The sequence below is a fragment of the Phoenix dactylifera genome, unplaced genomic scaffold (assembly GCF_009389715.1).
Source record: "Phoenix dactylifera cultivar Barhee BC4 unplaced genomic scaffold, palm_55x_up_171113_PBpolish2nd_filt_p 000101F, whole genome shotgun sequence".
NCBI lineage: Eukaryota > Viridiplantae > Streptophyta > Magnoliopsida > Arecales > Arecaceae > Phoenix > Phoenix dactylifera.
In genome coordinates this window covers 31787-47445 of record NW_024067683.1, presented here as the reverse complement: position 1 = coordinate 47445, position 15659 = coordinate 31787, and the positions used below count along the sequence as shown (strand labels likewise).

At 41.8% G+C, this 15659-nt stretch overlaps 1 long non-coding RNA gene across 1 annotated transcript; it reads left to right on the top strand.

The window, feature by feature from the left end:
• Positions 1-11507: 11507 nt before the first annotated feature.
• Positions 11508-13417, top strand: LOC103722354. Its single transcript, XR_005507148.1, has 2 exons — positions 11508-12027; positions 12304-13417. It is a non-coding gene; the product is annotated as an uncharacterized LOC103722354 (long non-coding RNA).
• Positions 13418-15659: the final 2242 nt, after the last annotated feature.

The following is a 15659-nucleotide window of genomic DNA, read 5'->3' as shown; positions in this document are numbered from 1 at the left end:
AGTCGACTCGGCAACTGTTCCAAATTGAATTAAAGTTGCCTTCACGACTGGGAGTCGACTCGTCTTGACCTGGAGTCGACTCGCCAACTTCTGGAGCTGACTTGCCAATTTTGGAGTCGGCTCATCCACTGAAGTCCGTGGATCCAATTTTGAATTTTGTCCACTCGAGGTCGACTCGACTGTCCTGGGAGTCGACTCGAATCTCAGAGCCCGAACTCCCGATCCTCTGTCTTTTGGCTCGTCCAGTCTTGGAGTCGACTCGAACTTCCTTGGAGTCGACTCGGCTCTCAGTTTCCGAAAGATGGTCTTCTGCCTTTTGACGTGAAGCTGTCTTGGAGTCGACTCGAGATGTCTGGGGAGTCGACTCGAATCTCAGAGGCAGTAACTTGATCTTCTGTCTGTCTGGGGTCGCAGGTGTCTTGGAGTCGACTCGCGTATTGCGGGAGTCGACTCGAATCTCAGAGTCCATAAAAATGCTCTCTGACTTTTTCTTTGTGTACCGCTGAGAGTCGACTCTTGCTTTCTCTGGAGTCGACTTGCCACCTATCGAAGTCGACTCGCGTTCCACTGGAGTCGACTCGAATCTCAGACCCGAAAACTGTTCTCTGACTTTTTCTGCCTGTGACTGCTTGGAGTCGACTCTTACTTCCTTGGAGTCGACTCGGTGAACATCGGAGTCGACTCGCGCACTTCGGGAGTCGACTCGCTGACAGGTTCTGAGTTGAAGCTTTCTGTCCTTCTGTCTGTTCTCAGTCGGAGTCGACTCGTACTTATCTGGAGTCGACTCGAGCTCGTGCCAGTGAACTTGATACGCTTTGGAGTCGACTCGTGGATACTCGCGGAGTCGACTCGAGTCTCAGACATTGGTTCAAACAGACTCCTTAACTTATCCAAAATTATTGAACCAAGTCTTGGGACACTTAGACAGGATTTTCACTGAAACAACTCAATTGAATTCATTAGTAATCAAAAGATATACTCAAATGCTTTGAGCTCATCAAAATCAAATGGGGTTTTAATCAATCACTCCACAGCCGTCACCTTGGCTTCCCATGACCTTGGTAGACAGCGAAGAATTTTTCTGACAAGATCACTGTTAGTATAATTTTTGCCAAGGCTTTTTAGGCCATTGACAATATCAGTAAACCTAGTGAACATGCTAGTGATTGTCTCATTAGAATCCATTTTAAATAGTTCATACTTATGAACCAATATATTAATTTTGGATTCTTTAACTTGATTCGTGCCCTCATGGGTCACTTCAAGTCTATCCCAAATCTCTTTTGCAGAGTTGCAAGTAGAGACCCTATTGAATTCATTTCTAAGGCACAATAAAACACATTCATAGCTTTAGAGTTTAGTTGTGCCTTCCTCATGTCATGTTCATCCCAATCCTTTTCTAGTTTGGGTACCTTGATACCCTCTACATATATGGATGGGATGTATGGGCCATTTACTACAATGGTCCACATCTCATAGTCTTGGGCTTGGATGAATATTCTCATCCTAGCCTTCCAGTATGAGTAGTCGGATCCATTAAAGAAAGGGGGTCTTTGGGTGGACTGACCCTCAATGTGGGAAGATCCAAATGGGGTTGTCATTTTGATCTTTTAACTCTTGGGTGGAAGAGTTTAGGCTCTGATACCACTTGTTGCCCAGATAGACAACCCAAGAGGGGGGGTGAATTGGGTTTTAAAATAATTTGAATAATTAAAACGATGTGGTTGACTAATTAAAAACTATTGCAAGTTATTTAATTAATGCTAAGTGCTGTGAGTGATGTGAGGGGAAGAAGAAGAGAGACAATCCAACACAAACACAAGGTTTTATAGTGGTTCGGAGCTAACCCTTGCTCCTACGTCCACTCCCCAAGTCTCACTTGGGAATTCACTATAACCCCTTGGATTACAGCCGGTTGTTTTCCAAGCTCACAACCAAACTTGTTGTTTTACGAGCTCACAACGAACTCGGTCGGTTTTCCAGGCTCACCGACTAGAACCCCGATTGTTTTCCCGGGATCACAATCAAACCCTTACACGTTGGTTTTAACTCGGCTCACCAACCAACCTCAATCCCTTGATTCAATCCCCGATTGAACCAAGTAAATACAAGTTGTAGAAAGAAAACAGAAAATGAGCTTCTCAAAAAGCAGATGAAAACAATATGAACAATAAATGAAGTTAAGAAGCCTCAAACGCTTTTAGATTGGAGATGAGGAATGGCTTCTTAAACTTCTGGTCTCCTCTTGAAAGAGTAGTCGACTTGAATGCAGGAGAAGGAGGCTTTAATGCTGGGAAGATGTAGTTGGAAGCAGTAAATGCAGATCTTCCTCTTTTTCGTTGAAGAGCACGTTGCAGAGCTTGAATGCTTGATTAGTTGGAGTGGAATGGTTGTTCTCTGCCTTGCTACAGTCCTCTGTGGCTATTTAAGCCAACCCCCACGGAAACTAGCCGTTAGAGTGCTTTTTCTGCCCGTTCTGAACACTCTGCGCAGCCTGACAATATGACCGTTGGTGGGTTGGAGTCGACTCGCGCGATCAGGAGTCGACTCGTGTAGCGGGAGTCGACTCAAGCTTTTCCGGAGTCGACTCGGCAACTGTTCCAAATTTGAATTAAAGTTGCCTTCACGACTGGGAGTCGACTCGTCTTGACCTGGAGTCGACTCGTCAACTTCTGGAGCTGACTTGGCAATTTTGGAGTCGGCTCATCCACTGAAGTCCGTGGATCCAATTTTGAATTTTGTCCACTCGAGTCGACTCGACTGTCCTGGGAGTCGACTCGAATCTCAGAGCCCGAACTCCCGATCCTCTGTCTTTTGGCTCGTCCAGTCTTGGAGTCGACTCGAACTTCCTTGGAGTCGACTCGGCTCTCAGTTTCCGAAAGATGGTCTTCTGCCTTTTGACGTGAAGCTGGAGTCGACTCGAGCTGTCTGGGAGTCGACTCGAATCTCAGAGGCAGTAACTTGGTTTTCTGTCTGTCTTGGGGTCGCGGTGTCTTGGAGTCGACTCGCGTATTGCGGGAGTCGACTCGAATCTCAGAGTCCATAAAACTCTCTGACTTTTTCTTTGTGTACCGCTGAGAGTCGACTCTTGCTTTCTCTTGGAGTCGACTTGCCACCTATCGGAGTCGACTCGCGTTCCACTGGAGTCGACTCGAATCTCAGACCCGAAAACTGTTCTCTGACTTTTCTGCCTGTGACTGCTTGGAGTCGACTCTTACTTCCTTGGAGTCGACTCGGTGAACATCGGAGTCGACTCGCGCACTTCGGGAGTCGACTCGCTGACAGGTTCTGAGTTGAAGCTTTCTGTCCTGTCTGTTCTCAGTCGGAGTCGACTCGTACTTATCTGGAGTCGACTCGAGCTCGTGCCAGTGAACTTGATACGCTTGGAGTCGACTCGTGATACTCGGAGTCGACTCGAGTCTCAGACATTGGTTCAGACTCTTAACTTATCCAAAATATTATGAACCAAGTCTAGAGACACTTAGACAAGATTTTCACTGAAACACTTTTGAATTCATTAGTAAGCAAGAGATATACTCAAATGCTTTGAGCTCATCAAAATCAAATAGGGTTTTAATCAATCACTCCACAAGTACAGAACCTACAATCGCATACGAGTAAACCCCCTCCTAACTAGCTAAGCCACCAAGATGCCTTGGCACAAGATAGTAGCCTCCACCATCCTAAATGCTCCAGGTAGGGCCAAAGGCCATGATTGCACTTCCTCTAGCACAAGTTCTAGCTCCTATGCCTCTTCTCCGTGCCAACTTGAAGAAATCTATAGGTGGGAGGCCGATTCTATCGCGAGATTGATGAGATGCGCCAACAGGTCAGAACCCTACAAGAGCAGAGGACCAAAATAGAAGATGATATAGGGGCGATCAATAATCCTCCCTTCACAAGGGAGTTCCTGGAAGAACCTCTATCAAAAAGATTCAGGATGACATAGTTCAAGCACTATAGTGGCGCCATAGATCCAGTGGACCATCTTGGGAGCTTTAATGCTCTCATGTTGCTTTAAGGAGCTAATGATGCCATGATATGCTAGCCTTTTTTCGAATACTCTCAGAAATGCCGCTCAACTCTGGTTTTCGAGCCCTCAGCTAGGCTCGATCGGCTCTTTCTATCAACTCAGCCACTAGTTTATCGGCCATTTCTTCAGTGAAGAAAGTAGAGAAGTGCCTCCATCTGTCTATTTACCATCAAGTAGAGGGAGTATGAGTCCCTCCAAAGCTATATCAGCCGGTTCAACATTGGAACTCTAGAGGTGCATAAGCTAGACTATTCCATCATGGTGGCCACAACGATGAATGGGGTGAAGACCTCATGCTTTAGCTTTTCACTGGATAAGAGACCTTTAAAGATTTGGCCAAACTCCTCTCTCGGGTAGAAAAATACTTTCAAGCTGAGAAGGCTATGGCAGTTTGAAGAGAGGTGATGGGAGGAAGGAATGGCAAAAAATGCTCAGGCCGCGAGGAGCATGATGAATGGAAAAGAAAGCATAACCAAGAAGCAGGGGGGCACTATGAGACCTCGGAGCTTACCTTGAAAGTTTGAGAGGTACACTCCTCTCAACACTCTTAGGGCCTAGATCATGACGGAAGCCCGGAATTGGGGATATCTTGACAAGCCTCAAAAGATGAAGATATTTTCAAAGAAGAGGGACCCAAACAAATTTGCTGGTTTCATAAAAACTATGGGCATGATACTGTAGAATGCCTCTAGATGAGGATGACATTGAAGCCCTCATTCGATGGGGACATCTCCATTGCTATGTCGACAACCAGTGGGAGTTGGGCGAACCTCGGATAGGCAAGACAACAATAGGCCACTCATCGAGGTGATCACTTCCATCCATAGAGGGGCTAAGACAAGAGTCAGTCCATAATTGAAAAGCCCAGGCAATAGGACTAGATTCTAGAAAAATCAAAGCCATCCAACAAGGAGACCACCGAACAACCAAGCTCTGATATTCTTAGATCTGGCCATAGTAAGAATTGTTAAATTGACCTTTATGCCTTATGTTACTAATAATCAATGAAAATATGTTTCATTCCTTCTCCTAAGCAATATTTTGAAAAAAATCTCAACGCAACTGAGCTAAAGAAACACCTTAGGATCGGCTAGGACCTCCATTCCAAGAGCTTATGTGGCTAAGGATCTAACCCCGGAGAGCCGAACTTCAGGTACTCTTGCGGGGACACCCTAGAATCAGCTAAAACCATTATTCCTTGAGCCTATGAAGCAATGGATCTAAACTCGGAGGGCCGAGCTTTAGGTACTCCCGTGAAGGCACCCTTGGATCGGTTGAGACTTTCGTTCCATGAGCCTATGTGGCTAGAGAGCTAAACCCGAAGAGCTAAACTCCAGGTACTCCCGCGGAGATACTCCAAGATTGGCTAGGATCTCCAAGAAGTCCTAGTATAAACTAAGCTCAGATGGGATGAAGCATGCTTAGTTTGATCACTCGAGCGTCACCAACAAGAAAAGCCCAACCAATCAAAAATCTTGGTATAAACTAAGCTCTAGTAGGAGGAAGGACACATGGTTCGATCACTTGAGTGCCACCAAGCAGAAGAGCCAAATTGGTTGGAAGTCGTAGTATAAAGTAGGCTTGGATAGGAGGAAGCATGTATGGTTCAATCACTCAAGCATCGCCAGCCAAAAAAATCCAACTGATTGGAAGTCCTTGTACAAATTAGGCTTAGATGGGAGGAAACACATTTGATTTGATTATCCGAGCATCATTGACTAAAAGAACCTAACCAATCAGAAGTTCTAATACAAATTAGGCTCGAATGAAGAAAGCATGCATGGCTCGATCATGCGAGCATCATTGACCAGAGAATCCAAACGATCAAAAGTTCTAGTACAAACTAAGCTTCAATGGGAAAAGTATGCTCAGTTCAATCATCCAAGCATCATCGATCTAGAAGAATCCAACTAATCAAAGGCTTGAAGGCCCATAAAAGATTATATTCTACTCCAACATGGCATTCTCCAATATTTTTTTTATATCCATATGTCAGCACTACGACTACTATGGAATTTTGCTCATATCTCAGTCTATCTCTAAGAGGCGTTATTATCATGTTTCTAAAGCACTTATCGTTATCTCGGCTAGTCTCTACTTTAGCTCAACTTGTTTTGCTCTTATCCTATCTCACTATAATCTCATGATCATATCTTCATCTTAACTAGCCCCAAAGGCATCATTGCCTCATCTCAAAGAATTTGGCGATTTCAGATACTTGGATACATTCAACTACGACATTATCTTGATTTTCTGGCATTATTCAGCTAGCCTTGGAAACTTATATCTCTAGGGTAACCGAGCCCCCTTGGCATCCTTGAGACGATCACAATCAAACATCAAAATAAGAAGTGAAGGAAAAGGTACACTTGAAAGTAATTCATTTCAATAGCAATGTTTGATTACATGGTAGGTCAAACACTAGATTAGAGTACTGCATTGCAAGAAAAGGAGGTTCAGACTCGCTAGACTCTAATCCCACAAGGTTGACAACTATGGCAAGGTCATCATGCTTAGGAGGCTACTTTCTACCTCATTCCATGTCTTTGTGTTTCCCAGAAGACAACCCAAGAAGGGGAGAGGGTGAATTGGGTCTTTAAAAATTATGTTATTCTTTTTCTACTTAGTGAAAGCTTTCTTGATTTTAAGCTTAAGCAATAATGAAAATGCAGTAAAGAAGGGAAGACAAGTAAATCACAATACAAACATACAAGGTTTTATAGTGGTTCAGAGCTAACTCTTGCTCCTACATCCACTCCCCAAGCTTCACTTGGGATTTCACTGTAATCCTCATATTACAGCCTGGTTATTTTACGAATTCACAACCCAACTTATTGTTTTACCGAGATCACAACGAACCCAGTTGGTTTTTTCTGGATCACCAACTTAAAACCAAACCTCAACCAACCTTGGTTGAATACAATCCAATTCTCAGGCTTGGACAAAACCTTAACTCCTTGACTCAATCTCCTGATTGACTCAAGTTACAAGATATGGAAAGAATGTTTAAACAAATTACAAGCTTCTTAAACTTAAGCAGATATAGCAAATATAGACTATGAAATGAGAGAAAAAGCCTGGAACGAAAGTAGCTGAAGAGCTTGGTTTTTTTCTCTCTTGATCCTCCTCAAATGGCTCGAGATGCTTGAGGATCACACGATTTGAAAGTTGAGAAGAACACAAAGATCTTTTTAGAAGCTCTTCTTCTCTTTTGACTTGAAATTCCAATCAAAAGTTCAAAGATTGTTCTTCTTTTTAATGCACTTTAATGCTAATTCACTTCTTTTTGAAGAACAGTTAAGAATGCCTGGTTATAGCCTATTTTTCATAAAACTAGCCGTTAGAGGAGGAAAAGAGCTATTCTGCCATTTCTTGATTTCTGACAAACTAGCCCGCAATTTTGAAATCGACTTAGGCATTCTGGAAGATGGCTCGCCTGAGGTAGGAGACGTCTCGCGCCTACTGGGAGTCGGCTCACGATCGGGCTCTTTAAAAATAGCCTTCTATTATTTTTGTGGGAGTCAGCTCGTGCACAGTCTAGTTACGACTCGCACTTTGCCTCGTTGAAAATGGATTTTTGTCTTTCTATTGGAAGACGGCTCGTAAAAGTTTGGAGTCAACTCGTGCTCTAGCTCATTGAAACTGAGTTTGTCTTTCTGTTTGGAGATAACTCGCAACAGTCTGGAGTCGACTCATGTACTGGCACATTTAAGACAGTCTTCTGTTCTTATGACGGGAGTCGACTCGCCTCAGTCATGAGTCGACTCGAGGATGTGCCAGTTCTTTTTCTAAGTACCAGAGACGTCTCGTCCACAGTAGAAGACATCTTGTGGACTGTTCAATTGCAATTAAGGTTCATTTTAAGTGTATAACTTATCTTAATTTCTTTGAACCTTTTTCTAATGAATTCCTCTTAAGTTTTTATATTTTTCCTAAAACACTCACTTAAAAGCATTAGTACTATAAAGAATATACTCAAATATTTTGGGCTCATCAAAATCAAATAGGAGTTCAAACACAATTGATCAACACTTTGCAGTCGCCTGAAGAAGCCCAAGGATGCTCGCCCGCTGAATCTTTCCTTCTCTTAGTACAACTCTCACTAGGGACGAGATGAATGAGGTCAGGTTAGAGTCTCATGGTTCATTTCTAACATTCCCATAAGCCTTGCTAGAAGGACTTGGTGATCTTCCACTAGAAGTCGGTCAAAGATTTGTACTCCTCCATTTCTCAGAGAACCCTTCTTTCGGCCTCGGTGATTTGTGCTTGGTTGCCTACATTTTCCTTTAGATTTCGAAAGCCCGAAGTTTGGTTGCCTCCTTCTTATCCTCAGCAGTGCTCAGCTTAGGCTCCATGTGAACCACCTTCTAACTAGCATCAGCATCCATGGGAGCCATCTCGACCTCTAGCTTGCTCCAAAGGTCCCCAGCTTAGCCTCAACCTCGGCCACCTTTTCCATAGCCCTTCGCAAAGCCAACTAGAGCACCTTGATGTGATGTTGAAAACCTCCTTCCCATGGAGGATTTATGAGGGTGTTATCTTGCAAAAAGGAGAGAAGAAGATTAGCAGAAAAGATTGATCTCCTTAAAGAAGGAGAAAAAGCTACCAAACCACTGCACTAAGATGGTCAAGGATGATTTAGCAAGTTGGCTTCATGGGAATCTTTTAGAGCTACAAAAAGGATGTTTAGAACCTCTCCAGAAGTGGTAGATTCACAAGGGGCTATCTCTCCCTTTTTATAGAATATTGGACAACCTAGATCAAACCATCTAGCTGGATTAGCGGATGCATATCACGTCCTCTTTCCCCTGATGGCCGGCATCTCCTCGAAGACTAAGAGTTACAATTCATCCTCTGGGGACTACCACCAATGAGTTATTGTCCTCTTTAAAGCGGTGCAGAGTTTGAAGAAACATTTACTCCCTTCACCCAAACCAAAGAGATACTTCGAACTCGGAATTAGGGGGCCAGTATTATAGCAATAAGTAATCGAGATGATGTAGCGCGACCCGATTCATCCAACTCATCATCCATGTGGCAACTCCAGCACCTATAAAAACTCTTCTAGGCATTTTGATCGAAAACTTTGAGTTGAACAAGTGGATCAAAGGCAGCCGACCTTCAGAGCTGAAGTCCCTCAGCCTAGCCTATAACCTTGGCGATTAACCCAAGCCAAGCAGAACAACCTGGTCCTTTCATCTGGGTATGCACGTGGTTCAACAATTCTATCACATGGTAAGCAGTTACAACATATCCTTGAGTTGTTATGCTACATTAGTAGTTTGTTATGGCATAACTCCGAGTTTGTTGAAATACGATTCACTGAGGATGTGGGATCCTACCCAAAAATAGGTCTGAAAGGCCCTTCATAGAAAATGAATTCTCCACTACTCTCTAGGATCGACATTATTATCCCTTTTATTCTTAGTCTTTGCTTCTCACTGCAAAAACTGCCCTTTGACTTGCTTTAGAGGGCTTGACCGGAGCCAATCCATCGAGCTCTCTGCTCCTTGTCTCTTGCCTTGCAAGTCTATGGAGATGATCCGTATACATACATACATACAAACATACATATATACACACACACACATATGTATGCATGTATGTATGAATGTATGTATGTATGTATGTATGTATGGATACATCTACACTTATATTTACATATGTACATATGTACTTACATGCATACATATATGTATGTTTGTATGTATGTATGTATGTATGTATGTATATATGCATACGCTTTATTATTTTCCTCTTTCATAACAACGTAAATTTTTGAAATCAGATTTAAATTCTAATGATGGTATTTTTATCATACATTTTAAAAATGATATGTAAGAAGCATCAAAGAGAGGAGGGAAATAGCTTGTGGCCATGGGAAAGCTGCACTCTGTGGCCACTACTCGAAAATCTTCATATTTGTATAGCCAGGATCTAAGATATCTGTGTCATATATATGATAAAATGATTTTCTCGAGCATCTTTACAAAGATTATACAATATTGTCGCTATTATCAGGTTTGCTCATGCTAATCCTCCCAAGAACTCTAACTGAAAACATTCCAGATATACGAATTCAAAAGATATCTCATAGAGGACAAACAGTAGCCACCACCAAAGACTTTCAACGGTCAAGTAGTCGGTGCCATCCTCCAAGTGTCGTCGAATTCCATGGTAATCCTTCCACGGCATGTTTCCAATGGATTTTAACCATCATTGTGCTAAGAATCCACGACTAGTCCACATGAAAGCTTAGATAGATCCCAAAAGAGCAGATCTCTGGGAGTTGAATATCCTCGAAGTCATCAGAGAATCCTATAATCTTTCCTAAAAGTACATGAGATCTCTGCGAGCCTAAGTGTTCACAAAGGAGTTTTAACTCCAATGGAACTCTTGTTGTCACTCTTAGGTTGCATCATTTGGTTGGGCAATGCCAAAAGTCCAAGACGGAGTAAGCGAAGCTCCTAGATGAGCATGTTTGATACAAATATGAAGAGGCAAATCAATGGTGAAGTGAGAGCAGCAACAAAAATCGAAAGGAACATAGCATTGAAAGAAAGATGTGGCACGAGTTGTAATAGAAAAAATCCATCCCACTAAAGTAGTTACAGGATAAAGCTTTGTGCTAACTTAGTAAAATTGTTACTAGTTTAGATGACCAAGTAATTTTCCCCAAAAAAAAAATCAAATAAAGTCGTCATCTTTTGATCGTATAAAAGAGCCATGTGTTGGGGCCTGTTAAATAATGTCATGGAATAAACAACCCTAACCCATAGCTAGGCTTGCATTTGACTGTGTTTAGAAATTTACACCATATATAACTATCATGAAAATGATCAAATTAATCGGTCATTGAAATGGTCGATCAAATTGAATATGTCAATTTTGAATGGAATGCTACTCAATTGACCACCTTGACACGTTCTTGTCACCTACTTCATTCTTAATCTTTTAGAATAATAAATATAGATTTGACCATTTAATTCGATATCCAACTACCTAGGGCAAAATTATTTGAAAAAGATACGCAGATATGGCTCAATCCAACATAGAATTCTGAGTCAAGTTGTTTTGACTCTGACCTCCTTTTCATATTGAAATTTTTGCGTTTCAGACGAGCCCAAAGTAGCTTAGTTATGTCCAAGTGGGCAATCAATTATAAACAATCATAAGACCCAGAACCAAACATAAGTGTGGGTTCCAATCTAGAAGGACAATTATGGGTGCATGTGGTGGTTGCCTTGCTGGGTCTTCCATACGTCTCTAACCATATTTTATAGGGGAATTCAATGCTTCTCTCTACTGGTGAAACATGGTCACGTAGTATAGTGAGACTTGAGATATCCAAGTTATGACATTAAAAAAATAAAAAAAAAACAAAAAGAAAAAACGAAAAAAAGAAAGAAAAAGAGGAGGACTCGATGGGGGTTGGCCAATAAAGCCCCACACCACCAATGCCCGATCTTATCATCTTCCCCACCTCTCCGAGAGCTTGCATCTCTTTCTATATATTTCTTTCTTCTTCTTTCCTCCTCCGATCACTTTCTCTCTCTCTCTCTGTCTATATATATATACCTCCATATATTCCTTTCTTCTCTTTCTTCTCCTCCTCCTCTTCTCCTCTATCCACACCATAAAAAAGATCATCAGCTGAACTCCAAACTAAGGCGGAGATAATCTGTCGTATTAAAGGCGAGGCAAAAGAGAAGAGAAATAGAAAGGTGGATCGAAGGCATGGAAGAGGCTCACCCCAACGAGCGGAGGAGAAGGAAGGAGAGGCGCGTTCTCTCCTACACCGCGGCGCGTGCCGATCAGGACGCGTCGGCCGTGGTGACGGCCTCGCGCATGTGATCAGCTCGAGCTCTTCGGGGGTGGGAGTGGGAATGGGAAGGGCGGAGCCTGCGGTGATCCAGCCGAGTTGAACCAACCCATGGCCGGGCCGGGTTCGGGGAGCATGGAGAGACAGCTCAGCCAGCCTTCAGAAGAGCAAGGTATAAGCTAAGACTGTTGCACCACTTTCTTCTTCCGTTCTCTCGTGTCTTGCAATTTATTACTAGCTAGATCTCGATGTAAAGGTTTCTTAGTTAGAAACTGCAATATCTACCAATAATTTTATGTACTCAGACCTGGAGTTGTGTTATTCTATTTTTCACAATTAGACCGGCACTTGTTTGTGAAACTTTTAGGAAAACCTAGAAACATCTATTTAGTATAGTTAATTGAGCATTTTATTGCATAGTTTCTTAAGGATTTAACTTTTCCTCCAGCACTAGATTGCTCTTGGGCATGTTGCTGAACGTTGTCAGCATAAGAATCAAACGTTACAATATTTAGAAATGCAGGGCAGCATGATCACAAACATCGTTTTATCTCTCTCATTCTTTCATTTGGTAAACCCTTAAATGAAGGGGAAATGTGAGGAGAAGACACTACAGGGGAGTGAGGCAAAGGCCATGGGGGAAATGGGCAGCAGAGATAAGAGATCCAGGAAGGCAGCGAGAGTATGGCTAGGGACCTACAACACGGCCGAAGAAAGCTGCCATGGCCTACGATGAGGCAGCTCTGAGGTTCAAAGGCACAAGGCAAGCTCAATTTTCCCGAGAGAGTTCAAGCCCGCACCGATCTCGGCTTCTTGGTTAGTCGGGGGATCCCAGAGGCGACCGCCGGAGCCCATCACCCCACAGGCAGCAGCATCATACCCGGACCTCCTTCATTATGGCTCAGCTCCTCCAAAGTGGAGATGAGGACTTGCAGAAGTGTGGCATCGGGGCTCTTCATTGGAGACCCTTTCACGTCGGGGTCTTTCTCAAGTGTCACAACCTTCTATCGCGGGGTCCTCCCAAGAGTTTTCGGATTTCTCTTCGCCAGTTGGGGAGCTCTTCTTCCTCTAAGCTCAAGGCCTCGTGGAGGACCAGAAGGATAAAGACAGCAACCAGCAGCCGTGAGAGTGGTGACCAACGTGTTGAGTTGGTGCAACGGCGAGAGGGAGAGAGAAGGATGGGACTACAGGGAAGTGATGATTGTCTTTTGTGGTTCTTTTGATTGGTTTGATTCCTGTTTTGGGGCAACTTTGGAGTGTTAATGTACTAGAATGCAAGTGCAATGCCAAAATGTAAAAGAGGTACCAAAAAAGAGAGAATGGTAGTGTGAGGAGGACTCTTGGTGCTTGATTAATTTGGTCTTTGTTAGTGTTTTTCCATGGGCTTTTTCTTTGGTTTGTTGCTTATCCTTTCAATGGTTCTTTGCTGTTTTTAAAGTAGAAAGAATCCCATCTTTCCAGCAACAAATAGGGAATGAAAAGAGGAGACTTCATGTATGGCTAGCTTCAGATTACTTTCTCTCCAGCTCCTGTTAATGAAAAGCTTTCACACTCTATAGATCTCCCAGGTCTTTGTATGTGAACGAGGCATGCATAAACAGTCTCAGAGAAAGAATAGAGAGGACAAGAGAAGAGGTTTTGCTGTTTGATAATTTGGTTTTCGTTCTGAGCCTTTGGGGAAAGTCTCTTTAAATGTTGACCCTTTAAGAGATTCTGCTATATATATGCCTGATCAGTATTCTGTATACACCTGTTCTTTGCTCAGTGAAGGAACTATAGAACTTGTCCTTTAGGTAGAAATAAATTAGCCAGTAGAAGGAGAGGAGAGAAACAACACGATTTCTTTCTTATCCAGAATGTTTTCCTTCATATGTAGCATCCAAGAGCTTCCATAGAACCTTCACAAAATCTACATAGATAACCAAAGAGGGAGTAAGAAAGATGTCAAGGATAACTAATTAAGAACAAAAAGTATCCAGCTAGTGTATTGAAGCTTTCGTTGCTTATGATATTTGAAAGACAAGGTGCAATAAAGAATATGGCAAAGAATATTGCTTTCATGACTTTTGGAGTTATGTTATATGCTCAAATATAATCTGGAGAGAGAGAGAGAGAGAGAGAGAGAGAGAATATAGCAGGAGAGTAATGGAAAATATTTCATAAAACTATTAAAAGGACAATCACAATTCACAAGTGTTGTAGAAATGATGTAGAAAATGACCATAGACTAATGTCGGAAAGGGGAAGAATGAAAAGAGGTTTAAAGCAGACGAGAAGAATCCATTTTGGTCTTCGTTCAAACCACCCATTGGTTTGCAAAGTCATGGAAGTCGGCAGAGCATATTAGGTTTTCAGGTAGCCATGATCTCAGAAAGGGCGGCATTGCTTTGGCTTTTGCATCAGCTTTTTTGCCGGTCTCATAGTCTTCGAGAAGGCAACTCAATTATCGTGACACGTTGCAGTGAGTCTCTCTCCCCAAGGCCTGCCGTTTTTTTAGTTCCTCACGTCTCTTGAGCTTCACAAAAATTGTATAGGGCTCTCTATTTTATCATATTTTCTTTAGTATACATCTCAAAAGGAAAAATCCAAAAGTCATAGACTTCATCTACTAACAGAGTCGTCAATTCTATAATAAAAAAATAAAAAAAATAGTACATATTACATGACCAAGTAATACGTGCCAAGCAAATTAGTCATTTAGCAAGATAATACACATATCTCGGTAAATCGATATACAGATTCTAAAAGCTGGCATGCAATAGTATACTGTATATGGTTTGCTTAGCAAATTAGTCATCTAAAAATCTAATACACACCTCCATGTAAATTGATATATAGTTTTTAGAACATTATATTTACCGGTACACATTACAAGGTCGTTGATATATACTCCTCAACTTTCTGATACATACTGCAAGTTTATTTGATAAACACCTTATAGTAATTCAATACTCACCTCCAAATAAATCAATATACAATTTTTAGAATATGCTTTTTGTCAGCACAAACTATATAGCTAGGTGATACAAATCAAGCAAATTAATCATGTCGCAAGCCAATACACACCTTTAGGTAAATCGATACATAGTTTTTAGAATATAATATTTATTAGTACCAATATATAGTTCTTAGCTTTGTCTTACTTAAGAATTATATAAATATCATTCTTTAAATTCCATGAACTTTTAGGTGCAAAGTTCCTAGAAACAAAAGAGAGATTTGAAGAATAAGAAAGAAACTCAGGAGGAGAAGGAAGACCTCACGGATAGAATAGATGGCTTAATAAGGAAGATGATAGATAGAGAGGCTAGACAAGAAAGAAAAAAGATGCAGATGGTCTTTTTGTGTAATTTTCTTTTTTATTTTTTTAAAGTTATGGGATTGATGCCCTATATGATTTTCTATAGTATATGTCCATATGATTTGTGTTCCTCCAAAACACCTAATTACCCTCGATCACTTGCTACATCTATGTTGGCCATCCACCCGAAAATGTACGTATACCTCCACATGGAGGAGAGGAGCATCCTATGATGCGTGTACCTCGAGAACCATAATGGGGTTAGTGTTTTTTGAAGCCCATTTGTATGACGTCTCTCATACACTTATCCTACGTGGCATGCAGTGACGTGCACTACGCCAGCCTACTGTGATGTGAATGCTATGATATTTGTCATATTTTGGGTTCAGATATTTTTGTGGTATTTAGGCTTGGCATATTTGCTCCTCTTAAAACATATTTGTACATATGTAGTGCACATTTTTGTTCTTAAAATTAATAATTTGGTATCACAACCTTGTTGA